The 17,720-nt window shown below is 38.0% G+C and overlaps 1 long non-coding RNA gene and 1 pseudogene across 2 annotated transcripts; both read right to left on the bottom strand.

Moving 5' to 3' along the window:
• Positions 1 to 17,720, bottom strand: part of LOC121811787 — a 26,763-nt pseudogene that overhangs the window by 7,154 nt on the left and 1,889 nt on the right.
• LOC102293671 lies at positions 13,307 to 17,720 on the bottom strand. Of its 2 annotated transcripts, XR_006053360.1 has the most exons (5): positions 17,605 to 17,720; positions 17,425 to 17,512; positions 17,233 to 17,272; positions 16,847 to 17,074; positions 13,307 to 16,243 (listed from the first exon to the last, which is right to left on the bottom strand). It is a non-coding gene; the product is annotated as an uncharacterized LOC102293671 (long non-coding RNA). The 2 variants fall into 2 exon arrangements; XR_006053359.1 differs by having other exon boundaries at positions 13,307 to 17,074.

The raw sequence follows: 17,720 nt of genomic DNA, 5'->3' as shown, positions 1-17,720 counted from the left end.
CGATAGCTGTGAATGTGAGCCTGAATGGTTAACTGCCATGAGATAGACTGGCAGCCTTTGCAGGATGTACTCACATACACATACTGTAATGAACTTGAGTTCGCTCTTTATTATTCACAGAAAAGTGAGACTTTTATTTTATTGTCTTATGTGATCAGATCTATGGACTAAGAGTACAACTCAGGAGTGGATATAAATATAAAAGTCTAATTTAGAAAAGCAAGGTAAAAGTCAAAGCAGCCAAGTAGGTCACAAAAATGAAGTCAGAATTGGAGGAAGAAAAAAGAACTGGAACTTGGAGTCGACAAAACAAAGTAAAAAGACAACTTGGAAATGAGCAGCTTTAGTAGAGGGACATAATGAGGAATGAGGAACAGCGTTAAATGTGAGAGTGAAGGGTCAGCACAGGTGGAGGAGCAGGTGGGAGTGGCATGTCTGAAGTGACAGCAGGTGCCTGATGGGAACATAAAAGAGATGACTGAATAAAGAAACACAGAAAGCAAACAACACGTTTGCTTTGACATTACAACATCTAAACATGAGAAGTGTTTCACTTGCTCTGTTTCTGCTAAATGACACATTGATTTTTACTTGTCGTCTCTCGTCTGTAGTAGTCCTGATCATTAGGTAAGACTTTATTTGTTTTAAGAATTATAGAATTGTGATATACAAAAAAACTGCCAAACACCTTATGTTAATATGGAATGATTTCTGTTTGATATTTTTTTGTTAATTATGGCTTTATATTTTTTTTCCAGGTGATGAGTTTTCGTGACAGTCCAGTCTGTGAACATCATGACAGCATCATGTTACTGAGTCTCCTCTTTATTCCAAGTGAGCCTCTCATTTACAGTCATTTATAGTCTGAAGATCAGTGAGATAAGAATACTTTACAAAGTACATTAATTGTACAGTGGAAACATCTTGAGAAGGTTGAAAAGAAAAAACATCAATTTGTCAGTTTTAATAAATTTTTCTTCATTAGATTTGCACTTTTATATTTAGCTCTTGACTTCCAGGCCTTTGGCTGCTTGTCCTAATTCTACACCTGTTCATCACTGCACCAACAGAGATGGAAGCTCTGAGTGGATCGTTGTTTACAAATCCCATGTAACTTTAGTGAAATCTGGAACAGTAAAAGGTTGACAGCACAAGACTCTGTGTTTGGAGTGTGGATTAAAAATATTCTGATATTTTTGCACATCCAGAAAATGTGATTTTCAACAGCAGTGGGACAGTTAACATCTATCCAATGAATATTACAGGAAACCTGAAGGAGAAAAACTGCACCACTCTGTTTTCCAATTTAACCACAAATTATACAAACACATACTACTTCAGAATTATGAACTGGCCGTTCCGAGCAACAGCTTCTTGTGATCCTCTTAAAATAACAATTAAAGGTAGAAGTTTTCATTTCATTCGTTATTAAGAATATAAATTCCAATCATTAGCAGTTTAAACATCAAAAAGCATTGTGTCAAAGGGCCCCAAATCAACCTGTTAAGTTGATTTGAATTGGAAAATTTGTAATTCCTTTCATGAAAACATGGCTCACATGTCTATAAGGATGAAAAATAAGAACCAATATAATTAACATCTACACTGTAAAAAAAAAAAAATCCTAAAAAAACAGTAATATTCCGGCAGCTGGGGCGCCAAAATAATACCAGAAAATAACAGAAAATAACTTTCTCATGAAAATACGGTTATTTTCAGTAATGACAATACAGTTTGTTGCCCTAATTTTACATGGGATTTTGCCTTTTTCAAGTGCTTTTAAACATTAAATTAGGAACATTTTAATGTGATTAAACAATGAAATTACCTATAAACAAGGTCAATGAATGCGGCAATATGAATAATAATACTTAAATGTACAGAAATATACAGTTAACAGTTGGTTTAAATAATAATGGATTGCATTCATATAGCGCTTTACAATTCCACTTTATAACTCCCCTCTGGCCATCACCAGTAGGTGGTAGGTGAAGTGTCTTGCCCGAGCACACAACAACCGAGAGTCTCTGAGCCGGGGCTCGAACTGGCAACCTTCTGATTACAAGGCGAACTGCCAACTCTTGAGCCACGATTGCCCTAAATAACAATAATAATAATAATTATTTGATGTAAAAAAAAGTTTATAAGAATCATTTTATATATTTTTCCATAGCATTACATTTGAATTTAACAGTTCAATCTTTCAAATAACGGACAAATATTTGTGAAATGATGATACATTTGTGAATGTATTTTAACAATCTAAATATGCATATGTACAGACAAATACATTTAAAAAACAAGAAAATTATGTTTTATTACATTACAGTGATTTTACGTTAATTTACATTTGAAATGTGAAATCACAGTCTATTGATGTAAATTTAATGATATTCTAGAAGAACAGTACAAAACTGTAAAATACACAGTAAAATACTTTTATATTAGCTTTTTTTACAGTGTATGCAGTCACAGTTTTGAAATGAACTTACAAACAAAAATTTCACACTGTCAACAGATATATTTACCACATATTACTCAAACCTCCTTGAGTTCTATACCATCTTGTTCAGAAGACCTTAAGCTACTTGTGCAAAGCCCTTAAAAATGAACAAGCCTTCAGCAAAACTGCAAGAAAATAGAAAATGAATAATCCAAAAAAATCATGCAAATGAAGAAAAAACTCTTAGTGGCTCCTTCTAGTAAAACTCAAAGCAACAAATTAAATTATCAGTTAAAGCATGAATGCAATAATGCAAAATACACAATGTGAATGCATATTCATGTTTGTATAACAACTTGATTTCAAAGGAAAATAACTAATGGTCATCACAAACTAGAATCCTACTGCTATTCTCTCTGTTCTCCACTATTGCCTGTGCTTACAATGAGATACAAAAAGAGCATTGTTCTCTGACAGCGATTGAAAATTATAACATAGTTTGCAATGGTATTTTGTACAATATCTTATTTACTTTTTTACACACATTTTTTTAGTTCTTCAAAAATATTTAGAGAACCACGAAAAATTAAAAACATGTTAAAAATGTATGCAAATACTTTTTGTCCACTACATAGGGTGTATATTTTTTATTATCCAATGGTAATCTCTCTCCCAAATCACCAGTTAATCTACTGGTCTACACTATCTGCATGTCTTTGTATTGTGTAATGAAGCTGGAGTACCCAGAAAGAACTCACAGACAGGCCCTGGCTGGAGGGTGGATTCATACTCACGGCCTTCTCGCTGTGAGGCAGTGGTTAGTGTCTGTGTAACTGTTTTATCACACTTTTAATATATTTATAGAGGTGCTTTTTAAGCTAGCCTCCCTGCAGTCATTTGGACAAGTTTCTTGTTATTTAAGACATTTATTTCCATCTTCTTCTATCCTCCTCTGTCCTGTGGCAGTCAAATCCCAGCACAGAGCAGCTGATCTCTTCATAGTTTTCTTCCTCTGCTTCTTTTTTAATTGACAGTTCTTAAGTAACCTGCTCTTCATTTATTTCATACAAGAAAATAAATCATAGATGATCTATCATATAGACCTTCTAATTTTGTAACCACTTGTTAGATATTTTAAAGTAAAAGAACAGATTGCTCAGGTACAGGTACTATAGTGAAAAAAAAACGATCTGAAGAGAGAAGGAGAAGTCTGTTGAGCTTGATGCTTTAGCTTTTACCACCTGTAAGTCCAGAGAGAATTTCTCCTTCTTTTTTTTTTTTTCTCCTTCTTTATCTGGGACTGGAGAGCATTTTTTTCCTTGTTCCCATCTTGAGACAATATCTCACATTTTGACTGTTTCTGCAGGACACTCACTTTTCTGAAGTCTGGTTTTTAATCTCCACTTGGGAAAACAACTTGTGCCCTTTGGGTAGGGACAGATTCCTAGAAATTAGCTGTCTCTGATAGCTCTGGTAGCTGGCTTCGTCTTTAGAGATAGGGCAAAGAGCGGGTCCATTCAAGAGGGGCTCAGTGTAGAGCCACTTTTTCACCATATCAAAAGAAGCCAGTTGAGGCAGTTCAGGCATGTGACTAGCATGCCTGCAGTGGACCTTTTGGATGGGGTAGAACCCAGGTACTCTGGAGAGATTTGGCTGGATAGATATAGGTATATAGCATGTGTCACTTTGAGTTTGATTGATGCCTTTGACCTTGGGACTTTCCCACCTGTCACCTGACTTGAAGTTTTGTTGCTTCACTGTTCTGGGTAATACACCAGATCAGGGATGCATCAGAATCTTCGGTCAAAGCACATATGGCTGCTTATAGACACAGATTGATCATGGTAGTTAGCCTGCTTCTGTCAATTTTTCCTATGTTTTCTGTTAAGTAAGTGTAGGTGGCAGCTGGCCATTAGTTGGAGCTTGGAGGAGGCAACTTTAAACTGGGACCTGACATGACTGGCATTGCTCTGCTTAGTTCCTACTGCAGTCATCCTGTTGCTTCTACTCATACTATCCTATTCTGTTATTTTGTAATATTGTACATACGTCAAAGGTTTAACTGACTGATGAAATACACATTGCTCCACATATTATGCATATTATCAGACTCATTATTAACTTTCTAAGCTTATTGAATACAAAGTATTCAGCAGCAGTCATGATAAGAAAGCGGCTTGATTTAACAAAGGAAAACTTTCTTCTTGCTCCATGATCAACCTCCAACTGTTAAATGTTTACTCAATATTACTGCAATGTAACAACAAAGTCAGTTTTTTCTAAACCCAAAACATCCCTTTCACATTCCCATAGACTGGGGTTGTCACCGAATTAGGTTCTGTGTGAAAAATAGGCTTTAGGTACTGACTTGCTTTTAGAACCAGCCTTAAGTGGCCTTTAGAGAATTCCTCCTCTCTATACTTACACTCAATGAGCTCCTCCCTAACAAATGCCAAGTTATTTTCTCCATACTGTTTATATGTGCGTGTAATTTCATCGCAAAAATCCAACATCGGTGTACTCAAGTGCATAAGATGGAACACAATTAATTCTGAAAAAATACAAACCAAGAGTTGTTTGTTGACAGTATAGTATTTTTTTTACCTCTTACCACCCACCGGGTCCCTGGTGACAGGCTAGCCATGTCAGATGCCGGTCATTTAAACAACCAATAATTTTTTGGAATTTAAATTGTGCTGACTCACTTTGTTCAGCACAGCCCAGAGTAAAATGAAACATAAAACATAGTAGAACTTATTTTTTTTAGACACAAGAACAACTCGAGCATCTTCTTTGTGAGCCGGACTAACCCAGGCTTAAAAGTTTTGCCGTACCCCTGGGACCAGCGCAAAGTTGTGTGGCAGGTCCTGGCATGGAAGCTGAGGGTCCAGCCAGCCGGAGAAAGACGTTGATGCCTGGATGTGCATTGGAGCCGCACCACCCCCACAGCGCAGACTTTGCTACCTGCACAGAGCGTTTCAGGTGTTGCTTATGCAAAAGAGAATTGCAACAAAACAGCGTGTTTCTCTGCTTCAAGACGCCTGCAACCTTTCACACGGTAAGCATGTCTGTTATAGCCTGCACTTCATAAATGTCTGTTTGATTATTCAAACCTGGTTTAAAACGTGACTCATTTGTTGTCCAAAAACCCTTCCTCTTGATATGGAAAGTTACTGATTTAAAAATATATGTATATTTTCAAGTTTTTAGCTGGATGTGAAACATATGATAAACTCTTGAGCATATTTATATTGCAAAATCCATAATGGTTATGGCAAAATCTTTACCATAGATCATTTATAGGGAACAAAAAAAAAGAGGAAAGGAGGATAAAGTGTCACTTCAGCAAAGCTGCTGGGAGACAGAAGTGTTCACACGTTTTTAACAAAAGGCTTAAAACACAAAACTCTAATATCAGTTACAACTGGTAAGATGATGAGTTTTACTTCTCACTGTCCACATTATGGTATGCTACTTTTGCTCTGTGGGACTGCAAAAATGTCTTTGTACTGATGGTATAAACCAGACTTTCTACTTTTTACTGTTTTTTCTTCTTTTGTTCACTCCTAGGCTGATAAAAAATCCAAAGACATCCGCTAACCACAAACACAGAACCCACTAACTAAATAACTATTAGCCTTACCTTCTGCTTGGATTTTAGATGCATTCCTCATGTTTACAGTCAGTCTACAATATAGGACTTGCTGCTTACACCCTGAGTTACACAATGAGTTTTTCAGATGTCCACAATGGAATGACCAGCTGCACACGTAGTTACACTGGACACCGCATGGTCTTATTTTTATTAGCCCTCGACTCAGTGGCAAAATGCTTACAATTAGTTACGGGGTCAGTTTCCTTTTCATCAGAATTATTTGCCTTCATCCAGACATAAGTTGAGCAATGGTTTTTACCAATTTCTCATTAAATCATAAGGGGAAGCTGGATTTAAAAAGAACATGGGATGTAAGTTAAGGAAATACAAATATAAGTTTGACTATGGAGCACATCTCCTTCAGCGTTCATGATGACCCAAGTGGATGACATCAGGTGTTTCTCTCAGTCAGCTGACCAACTGTCTAGGGAAAAAATCAGCTAATAGTTATTTAGCTAGTGGGTTCTGTGTTTGTGGTTAGTGGATGTCTTTGAATTTTTTATCAGCCTAGGAGTGAACAAAAGAAGAAAAAACAGTAAAGATGTAGACTGTGAAAGTCTGGTTTATACCATCAATACAAAGACATTTTTGCAGTCCCACAGAGCAAAAGTAGCATACCATAATGTGAACAGTGAGAAGTAAAACTCATCATCTTACCAGTTGTAACTGATATTAGAGTTTTGTGTTTTAAGCCTTTTGTTAAAAATGTGTGAACACTTCTGTCTCCCAGCAGCTTTGCTGAAGTGACACTTTATCCTCCTTTCCTCTTTTTTTTTGTTCCCTATTAATGATCTATGGTAATTAATAAAGATTTGTCATATTGTCCCCTATAAAACACCATGTTTTTATAGAAATTATTATGATACAGAGATTTAGATTCTTGTTGCACGTTGTGCATGAAGTAAAAAAGTAATTTTATTAAGAGTGAATGTACTTTTATGTTTACCAACAGATCGCGAAGTCCTCGGTCCAAACTGACTTTATAGTTTATAAATGTCAACTCAGGAAGCTCCTGTCGTGACCTCTCATCTGCAAGCATGCACAAACACACACACACATGTATATCCTACTACTAAGATGAGTGATTGAAAAAGAAAAACAGCTGTTTCTATAAAAGCAAAAAGGAGAAAAAAAAGATTTCTTAAAAGGGAAATTTATTTTATTTATTTTTATTTTATTTTTATTTTCCTCAAGCGTGTCAAATATATATTTTTATGTATATTTAAATGTCCACTGAGCTGTGAGCCATGGGGCGGTAATGCACTTTAACATTGGTTGCCAACCAAGAAGAAGAAGAAGCTATGAGCCAGGAGGGAGGGGGTGAGTGAGAGAGGGATTCGTTTATGCTACGATTCAGCACAGCAAGGGAGGGGGTGAGTAACTCAAATATGCTGTTAGCATGTTAGCTGAGCGATGCTACTGTGAACCGAGGAGCTATTATCTTGATGTGAGTTTCTACTCAGGGTTTTTTTCTTCCAATTCAGAGCAGAAATGTTTTTCTTAAGAAACTGGCTGTTGTTTATTTTCCCCACAATTTTAATTATAAGCTAGATATATTTCTACTAATGAAATTAGTTTGCTAACAGCAACAGGGATGAGTCAGTGAGTCAGTTGGGCTTGTGAATCATGATTCACGAGTCAGTAAAGTGATTCTCGAGTATTGAACATTCGTTCACAATTCACACTTCACTATAAAGAAGAACTCAGTAAGTACAAACAACATAGTTTAAGGACATTTTCTAAAATAAAAAGGATTCATCATTGCAGTTTGTGGGAAAAGGCACATTAACCCTTTAAGACCTACCATAGAACCAAGTCCGCCAGAGCTTATATTATATTTTTACATGCTGTAGTGCCATTTTTGGGAGCATTTCAAGTTGCTATACATCAATACAACCATTATAGCCCAAATTTTAATAATATGTATGCATTAAGTGCATAGTAATTACATAAATTGCAAAAAAGTGCAATAAACTACAAAAAAATTGAAAATCGTTTTTGTTTTTTTAACATATATTTCTAGTTAGAGAAATTTAAGAGGCTTATCCCTCAAAACTGTAAATACAAAAAAGTTGCACAAAATAGTTTCCCACCACAGGAAATTTATTTTGAGTGTCTTCATAGTTTTATTTTTGAAATACACCAATTTTTATATACTGCAGGAAAAACGAAAATAATTATATAAATAATAAATAATAATAATAAAGAAACGACACAGAAAGTCATAGAGTCAAACATAACTTTTAAAAACACCAGTATAAGCTCATAAGGTCCTGATGGTAAAAAACTACATTTCCGCAAAATGACGTCACTTCCGGTTTCGGGCAGGTCATGGCGGACATGCGATAGTTCACGCTGATGGATGTAGGAAGTGTTACAAACAGCTGATCGGATCGGCAAAGCGTGTTTCTGGAATATTATGTTTTTGTTGCTGCAAGTGCTTTTTATGCAGTTTTTGCAAAGCTTTATGTGGAATATGTCTGTGAAGGTTCTCAGTCATCCAGGTCATCGTAGTCAAAGGAGCTTGCAAAGAAAAGCGTCTGGACTTCTTTAAGTTGCTTGAAGACGTTTCACCTCTCATCCGAGAAGCTTCTTCAGTTCTAAGGTCAAATGGTGGAGAGTCCCAGATATAAACCTAGTGGGAGTTTACCCCCCACAGAGGGACAAAAGGACCCCCTGATGATCCTCTAATCGCCTGAGCCAAGGTGTGAAACTGGGTGTGGGTCCCAATCAGCCAGAGTTTCGGGTGTGTTCATTGTGAAACCTGGCCCCACCTTATCATGCGAATTCCTGAGGTCAGATGGCCCAGGATGTGAGTGGGCGTTAAGGCGTCTGGGAAGGGATCTCAAAACTGGATTATAGATGGCAGAGAGTTGGTGTCGTAAACCCCCGCCTCTGTTCAAAGATGGTCGCTCACAGTGGACATAGATGGCTTCTTTCACTCCTCTTTCAAACCATCTGTCCTCTCTGTCCAAAATGTGAACATTTTGTGGAACTATATGTGGAAGGAAACTGTGACCGAGGACAAGCTGATGGCATAAGATGTAAGTACAACTCCTCCGGTTTCATATGCAAAAAAAATTATTGCGCTAGCTTACGTGGTTGCAGTGCTACCGGGATTTAAAAATAGTTACGCAAAACAGAGCGTGCCCGCTCCGACCGGCTTTAAAGGGTTAAAAACAAATCAGTAAATTCACAAATTATGGATACAGACTCTTTTCAGCTATAGAGGTAGAGGTACACCTCATGTACTGATTAACATACAGTTCAAAGACTTGCATTAGTGTGCGCACTTGGGCACCTTTTATTTAGCGTGGTTATAACATTATGGATTTTGCTATATAAATATGCTCAAGAGTCTATCTATCTGTTTGACATACAGCTAAAAACTTGAAAATATACATGTATTTTTAAACCAGTAACTTTCCTTATCAAGAGGAAAGGTTTTTGGACAACAAATGAGTCACGTTTTAAACCAGGTTTGAATAATCAAACAGACATTTATGAAGCGCAGGCTATAACAGACATGCTTACCGTGTGAAAGGACCTTTATGCTGCGCACTGTGACACACAGCAATGGTCCCGGGTCAGCCCTGACTTTGTGTTAAACTAATCCTAAAGTAATAATGTTATTTCTAATCACTGATATACCACAACTTTATCCTTTCAACAGCTAATGAAAGTTAGGGGACCTAGCTTCTATCGGATATTTATATAGAGATCCTCCAGCTTCAAACTGTATCACCCTTCAAGGACCTGAAGCTCCATAAAGCGCCCCTCCGACAGCCAAACCCATCTGTTCTCCGATTGGATAGTTAATTTTGTGATTGACATGACATTGACCAATCAGATGAAAGGAAAAAAATAGGCTCAAAATTCGTAGTTGAGTGCAGAGTTTCACTTGTATTTTTTGGCTAAGTCCACATACAATCTTTTTTACACATACAAATCCTGATTTAAAAGTACAAAAACTGATTTACAAGTACAAAATATTTATGACCACAATTTGAGCCTATAGTCTTTTCTCTGGCTGGCTGGACCCTCAGCTTCCATGCCAGAATCTGCCACACAACTTCGCGCTGGTCCCTGGGGTACGGCAAAACTTGTAAGCCTTAGTCCGGCTCACAAAGAAGATGCTCGAGTTGTTCTTGTGTCTAAAAAAAATAAGTTCTACTATGTTTTATGTTTCATTTTACTCTGGGCTGTGCTGAACAAAGTGAGTCAGCACAATTTAAATTCCAAAAAATTATTGGTTGTTTAAATGACCGGCATCTGACATGGCTAGCCTGTCACCAGGGACCCGGTGGGTGGTAAGAGGTAAAAAAAATACTATACTGTCAACAAACAACTCTTGGTTTGTATTTTTTCAGAATTAATTGTGTTCCATCTTATGCACTTGAGTACACCGATGTTGGATTTTTGCGATGAAATTACACGCACATATAAACAACGGACTCGTTCCCGGTGGGTGATGGGCTCTGCCAGGGCTGCCCTTTGTCACCGGTTCTGTTCATAATTTTTATGGACAGGATTTCTAGGCGCAGCCAAGTGGCGGAGGGCTTTCACTTTGGTGGCCTCAGAATCTCATCTCTGCTTTTTACGGATGATGTGGTTCTGTTGGCTTCATCGGGTGAGGGCCTCCAGCTCGCACTGGAGCGGTTCGCAGCCGAGTGTGAAGCAGCGGGAATGAGGATCAGCACCTCCAAATCTGAGGCCATGGTTCTCAGCCGGAAAAGGGTGGAGTGCCCACTCCGGGTCGGGGATGAGTTCCTGCCCCAAGTGGAGGAGTTCAAGTATCTCGGGGTCTTGTTCGCGAGTGATGGGAGAAGGGAGCCGGAGATCGACAGACGGATTGGGGCTGCGGCTGCAGTAATGCGGACGCTGCACCGGTCCGTCGTGGTGAAGAGGGAGCTGAGTGTAAAAGCGAAGCTCTCAATTTACCGGTCGATCTACGTCCCTACCCTCACCTATGGCCACGAGCTGTGGGTAGTGACCGAAAGAACGAGATCGCGGATACAAGCGGCAGAAATGAGCTTCCTCCGAAGGGTGGCTGGCCTCTCCCTTAGAGATAGGGTGAGAAGTTCGGCCATCCGGGAGGGGCTCAGAGTAGAGCCGCTGCTGCTCCACATCGAAAGGAGCCAGCTGAGGTGGTTCGGGCATCTGACAAGGATGCCCCCTGGGCGCCTCCTGGGTGAGGTGTTCCAGGCATGTCCCACCGGGAGGAGGCCCCGGGGCAGACCCAGGACACGCTGGAGAGATTATATCTCTCGGCTGGCCTGGGAACGCCTTGGTGTTCCCCCGGATAAGCTGGAGGAGGTGGCTGGGGAGAGGGAGGTCTGGGCCTCTTTGCTTAGGCTGCTGCCCCCGCGACCGGCCTCGGATAAAGCGGATGAAGATGGATGGATTAAATTCAAATTCAAATTCAAATTCAAATTTTATTTGTCACACACACACAACCATACACAGTATGACATGGGGGTGAAATGCTTGTAGCTGTACAATGCCCGACCATTAAATGACAGAAGAAAAGTTTTACAATATTTACAATTTACTACAAAAATTTACAAATTAACTTAGGAATTTACAGTAAAGAATGTGCAAATAGCAGAAGAGATTATAAAGATAAGGATTATAAATTATAGGAATTATAGGATTATAGGAAATGTGTGGTGGTGCGTGTGGTGACGTGTGTGAGAGTCCAGTCTTATAGTGACGTGTTTGGGAGAGTCCAGTCCTACACCTGGTTCAGGCCCCGAATAGCCTGGGGGAAGAAGCTCCTCCTCATTCTCTCTGTTTTGGCCTTAAGGGAGCGGAAGCGCTTCCCAGACCTCAACAGTGAGAAGAGTCCATTGTTGGGATGGGAGAGGTCCATCATAATCTTCCTAGCTTTGGACTTGCACCGCTTGGTGTAGATGGACAGCAGGTCAGGGAGCTCTGATTGAATGATGCGTTCTGCCGAGCGCACCACCCTTTGCAGATCTCGTCTGTCCTGCTTGGTGCTGTTCCCAAACCAGGTGCAGATGTTTGACGTCAGGACGCTCTCGATATAAACAGTATGGAGAAGATAACTTGGCATTCGTTAGGGAGGAGCTCATTGAGTGTAAGTATAGAGAGGAGGAATTCCGACCGTGATTTCTCATTCATGTACTCTGCATTGTGCATCGTATTGAGACTGTATATATATGTCCTTGTACCATGATTATTTCTTTTCAGAATAAAGGGCTAAGAAAGAAAATATTTAAGTTGAGTTAAGTGGTAAAAAAAATTCTTCATAGACACTGGAGTTTTTGGAAAACTTTGGAAAGTTGGGATGTTCTTTTTTTTGTTAGATGTTCAGTATAGTAAGCCATGTAAATAATAAATCTTTGATATAATATATATTTTGTCACTACTTATTCTTTTTAAATGAATTGAAAAAATCAATGTGAAGCGTTGTTTGGGAAGCTAAAGAGTGAGCTCTTTTCAGTGGGCTGAGCCATAAGAGAGCTTGAATGATCATCATTACTGCTTCGGTTCACACCAGAGAACTCTGAGTTTATTTAAAAATAATAATATGATAAGTTAACATACATGTCTGTGTTTTCATATATGAGATAACATTTCCTGGGGTGCCAATTTGTTTTTTTTCGGGTTTTTTGTCCAGCTCTAGTGAAGTTCACCTCGACGATTACTACTTAAGAATTAAAACATAGATGTGCAACATGTCAAGACTGATTCTTTCTAAGCCCTAGTTTGGCTCGCAAAGGAGTACATTTACACCAAGTGTCAGATTTTGGCTGACATTTAAATGGATTTATGATAAGGGACTCATTAAATAAAAGCGGAAACATTTAAACACATTGAGGAAGCTCGTCAACAGGAAGCTTCTCAGACAAACAAATTCCTGTAATAAAATTACCCAGTCATGTGGTCTGCCATTCTGTGTATTATCACCTCTTGCAATAGCTGCAGCAGTCACATTTGTGGTTGTGTTTATTTGGTTTAAATGACTGATTAACTGATTAACTTACATTAATGCAGTTATAGCGTTAACATCAATTTAACGAGATTAACGCTGACAGCACTACTTAAAAATAATCAATTTGCACCCTGATGAGACTGAGCTAAAACTTTTCAACGTTTCAGTGTTCTCATAGCGGGTTTGTGATAGGAGAGCACGACTCAGGAGAGGGATAAAAAAAAAGCAAAGAGTTTTTAATTAGGGAAAATATAACAAAACAAAAATTTGATACAGACAAACAAAGAAGAAGTTCATGAGCATGGCAACATTAACTCATAAAGCAAAATACTGGAAAGCTGAGGCACAACAATAATGCAGAAGACAGGAAATGATGACATAAGCTGCTAAAAATACTATATACCTAATGAGAGAATGAGGAAAGTGGAAAAAAATCAATTTTATTTATAAAGTGAAAAATAACAACTACGGTCACCTCAAGGCACCTTACATTGTAAGGTAGACCCTACAATAATAAACAGGTTACTATGTAAGTGGAGGGACAGGTGAGGTGAATCTAGAGAAAGGTGAGTGCATGATGGGAATATAAAAAGCAGACTGACTGAATAAAGAAAGACAGAAAACCAAAAGCATCACAGGTCTGTTTGCTTTAACATTAAAATATCTAAACAGAGAAAAGTCTCATTGTTTCATCAACGACAGCAGTATTATTGTAATTCTTTCTTTTAATACTTTAAGTACATTTTCCTAATTTTAACAATTTCATTCTTCTAAAATTTTTCCTGTTTCCTATTTTATTTTCACTACAGGAGTAGTGTGCCTTCTCCATAAACATTACTTCTGTATCATTAACTGTAAAATTAAAATGAACACAAATACAAATCAGCTTGATGCGTCACACAAAGAGGTGCAGAAACGTCCCACACAACCACAACTACATCATTGCGCACACATACAAAGAGAGGGATGAATGAAATGCAGTACTTAACTCGATAAATCCAATAACAATATTTAAGGAGCTAACCTGAATGCTACAGCTCAAATTAAGTTATGTTATTTTTGAAAGGAGGATAGCATAGAATAGCATAGAGAATCATTCACTTTGGCAAACATGCCACACAGGTCAGTCATGTGGAGCAGCATAACATGTGATGGAAAAGTCCTGTTTGCTCTCATCGCTCTTCAACTGCTGTACAAGTATTTTTGCAACATCTACCACACAGAAAAGCACACTGCTCCATCTGCTGGCTGTTTAATGACTTTTCACCAAAACCCTTCAGGCAGGGAACAACTCTCATGAAACCATCCTGCCTAAAGAAGTGAAGAAAAAAAGAAAGTAATGCTCATTTTTTAAATGAGCATTTTTGGGGGGGTCCCATTTAAGCCATACTATGATCTCTGAGTGATTTAGTCAGCCTTTCATAAACATACATGAACGCTCTAATCAAATTCAGAGCACTCAAATTCAGTCGCACTGCATTACATCACAGTATTTGTTGAAATGTTACATGGTGCCTGATATTGTGTAATCCTTTGCTTTCTTAAAGACATTTGCTGCAAAAAAATATACAAAAATATACAACATCTGTTTAGTAATTCATTAGGATGCATAAGTACAGTTTTTGAGAAGGAAAATTTCCTGCAGTCCCAGAGTGCAGCTTAATGGCCGTTTTCCCAACACTCAAACCTATATCATTTGGCTCTGATAGAAAATAAATCTACCTAAATCAGTCAACATCATGTAGAAAGCTCTGTGTCTTCATGCTTCCTCTTTACACACTGAATGAAGAGCTGAAGCAGATGGCACTGAAATCCAAAAAGTGACATCAAATATGGATATGAAGAGCTTTTTAACTCTTCAAAACAAACAACACATTGTCACATTGACTTAACTCAACATTAAAACAAAACAAAAGAAGAAATGAAACAACAGATAAGACAATAATAAAGAATGAATGCTTTTCTTGAGTTTTTCCCCCTTTCTAGTAACCCAACGCTGAAAGGATTTTAATTTTTTTTTCACTTATCCAGTTTTAATGGCTAAAAATACATTTTTAAGAAAGTATTAAAGATAACATTACTGAGCACTTCCCGTTTTCAGCAGTCAGAGCCAAAGTCTGTACATGCCATGTAAATTACATTATATTTATGTTATAGTAACAAAGACAACACTGGACCATATGATAAAATATGTTAAATACTTAAATAAGATGACTTCACCAACAATTGAACATAATGGATAGTCATTTTTTATTGATTAAACCAAAACATTGCAATATGCAAAAACCCCCAAACAAAACCCTTTTTGGAATGGATGAATGGACCGGTGGCGAACAGATAAAAATAGTCTAACCTTTAACTATTTTTCACATAGATTCACATTGAATTTTTCTGTTTCTGGTTTCCTGTTTTCTCGACAGTTCAGAAGCCCAGACTATGTAAGTTCTTAGTTTTCCAAAAATAAACTGTTAAATTGTTTCTGGTGTCTGAGTCGTGCATTTGGGTTCATATTTACTGGGATTATGACAGAGTGATCTGCCCAAACATTAGCTGTACACACAGCTGTTACACATCAGTGTTGTGAAGTACTAGCAGAGTCACAGGTTGTTAGTTGAGCACTGATGGCCAGACCAGCTGAACAGTTACCGTATACACAAACACTGAAATGCACTTCTGCACTGAAACTGACCCAAGCATTGCCTGAGCACAAATCCAATGATTACCAAAACCAGTTCATTGTAGAGTTTAAAAAGGTTTTTGATTTTGCTCTCTAAGAGGGTGAGGCTGCTAAATGCCTCTTTAATTCACAGCAGCTTAGTGGAATTTTAATTTGAATGCCATGTTCAGGTAGTGGGGAACAAAAGGTTTTGCACTGAACATTTTTGCATTATGCTGTAACTACCCTGGCAGTGAAAACTGATAACTATACATGGAAAGGCCAGAGAAAGACACTCCTATTGCGTGCATTTCCATTTCCTCTTTGCCTTTCCAACTCTCCAGGAGAACATTTAGATTACCCGATGCAGATCGGCAGTGTTAAACTTACCCTGGAGAAGCCAAAAGAAAATGCCCACCAGCATGAATGGGAATACTGGTTTGTGGTTCCAGTGCTGCATTTTAGACATCTGGGAACTCAGATGTTGGAACTTGGACTGATGTGTATCTGGAGTGATGCAGCATAACACTTCTAAAAAACACGTTAACGGATAGAGCCTGATCAATGCTCTGCGTATGGCTTATTTAGTGAGACAAAATACAGAACAATGGTAGTTCAGATTCAAAGTTTACAGTTTTAATTCTGTTTAGATTCAGTGCTGCCATCTTGACCTGTTAGTTCAGGGGGCGTGCCACAAAAACAATTTGGAAGCAGAACTTCAGAAATGCAACTGACAAAATCAAACAACAGCTCACACAGCGTAGCAGCATGCAAATACTTTAGGAACATAATAACTTAAAATATACTTTAAAAAAAAGCGACAGTATGTTGAGGTTTTAAGTTTTAGTTTTGCAGAGCAGCATCTGTTGTTGTGTAAAACTAGTTCTTTTTTTGGAGTGCTGCAATTTCTCACTTACTCATTTAGTCACATTTGCCATGAACACAGTTAATCATCTGAAAACAGCCGTGTAAAGTTAGCATGGAAAATAGGACATAAAAAAGCCATGGAATGGGATTTTAGTTGTTTTACTTCACTGAACTGTAGGCAGTGAAAATGACACATTTACAGGCACCTTGTGTGTATTTATATGTTAATTTAAAATTATTTCACAACAGTTCTCATTTTTTCTGCACCTCAGCGTAGAGTTCCTCTTGGCCGTGAGCCCTTTGTTTTAAGCTTTTTTCTCGCTTTTTGATCTGTGCGTACACTGTATGCTGCTGCTGTCCACTGTCCCGCACTGAGTTAGACGATGCTTCATATGCCAGTGTGGAGAAGCTGATCTCTCCATAATGGATGTTTTCTTCCTCTTCTTCCTTTTTACTTGCTGGTTCATCAACCTTCTGCTCTTCATTTATTTGAATCTATAGAGTTAAAAAACAGAAAGCTCGGTGAATTAGGTTCATTCTTATTCATGTTTTATTAAATAAATAGACTGCTCTGATGAAGTTACTGCTGTAATCGCCAAAACATTCAAGTAACCCTGCAGCTAGAATTTTTTTTTTCTTTGTAATTTCCTTACCAGAATCTGTTGTTGAGTTTGTTGCTTTGACTTTAACGACCTGGAAGACACAAGAGGCAGTAAAAAATTATCTCTGTGTATGTTAAATATATGTGAACAAAGTTAAGCTTGAAACAGAAATTTTTAATGTGTAGCTAAAATATCTGTGAGAGTAGCTAATTGTGTTTTTCTGCTTTGATGTGTGATACTTACCAAACAAAGATGATCAAGCAGAGGAGAATTATAAGTAAGAGAACAATGATCCCAATGATTACTCCAGGAAGTAGCCACAGTGTGTCTCCTAAAGAAAAACAAAGGTGAAGTTATTTTTAAAGTTTGGAGTTTGAATGGATAAAAAGAAACAGGAGCATGTAACACATGAGTGGCTTTTACCTCCAACAGTCACATTAATCTCTGCTGATGTCTGATTACCCAGATCATTAGTGGCCACACAGTAATAAACTCCTCCATCTGTTACATTGAAGCTGTAAATCTCTCCTTCAGATACT

The sequence above is a fragment of the Haplochromis burtoni genome, unplaced genomic scaffold (assembly GCF_018398535.1).
Source record: "Haplochromis burtoni strain Fernald_Lab_line unplaced genomic scaffold, NCSU_Asbu1 Contig_876, whole genome shotgun sequence".
NCBI lineage: Eukaryota > Metazoa > Chordata > Actinopteri > Cichliformes > Cichlidae > Haplochromis > Haplochromis burtoni.
The sequence above is the reverse complement of the archived record's forward strand: the minus strand, read 5'-3'. Positions and strand labels throughout refer to the sequence as shown.